The sequence below is a fragment of the Engraulis encrasicolus genome, chromosome 15 (assembly GCF_034702125.1).
Source record: "Engraulis encrasicolus isolate BLACKSEA-1 chromosome 15, IST_EnEncr_1.0, whole genome shotgun sequence".
In the NCBI taxonomy this organism is placed as follows: domain Eukaryota; kingdom Metazoa; phylum Chordata; class Actinopteri; order Clupeiformes; family Engraulidae; genus Engraulis; species Engraulis encrasicolus.
The window spans coordinates 45814610-45815394 of record NC_085871.1 but is presented as its reverse complement, the minus strand read 5'-3'; positions in this window follow the sequence as shown (position 1 = coordinate 45815394).

Below are 785 nucleotides of genomic sequence, written 5' to 3'. Positions count from 1 at the left end.
CATTAAAAAATATATACATAAAACAACACCGGGGATGTAAATTAAAACCTGCCTGATACTGGTGAAAATCCAGTTTAGCTGGTAGAAAATAATAATAATAATAATAAAACTTACCATACTAGCCACTTGGGGCCATTATTACTACCCATTTTGGCTGGTGATGAAAGGAGTTAATTAACTACGGTAGTTAGTCAATTATTTATCATGACTGAATTCAATGAAAGTACTCATTTGTGAGCTACTGAATGACTTTTGTGTTCAATTAGGATTGACTTTACTGACTGGGTGCTTTTCCTTGAAAATTGTCAAAAAAAAAAAATAGCTTGTTGAATCGTGTGGGACCATCAGTTGTGCCTTTACACTACATACTGGTAAAATACACAAAAAGCGATAATAAAAAAATATATATACATAAACAACTTCATGTATAAATGAATTCAATGATGAATTCAATGATAGAAAATAAAACTTTCAATGGCATGGTTTCAATGGTAGAAAATAAAACTTACTAGTCACTTTGACCCATTAGCGAGTTTTTGGCTAGTAAGATTCACGTCGACTACCGATTTCGGCTGGTGATGAAAAAAGTTAATCATCATGAATGAATTCGGTGAAAGTACTGCTTTGTGTGGTGAATTCAATGAAGCTCCCGCACACTGTTCACATTTGCAGAGGTTTTTACTTGCGACGTTTCGGTCTATGACCTTCCTCAAGCAATTCATAGACCGAAACATCTTAAGTAAAAACTCTGCAAAAGTGAAAAGCAGGAGCTTCTTTGTCTCTTT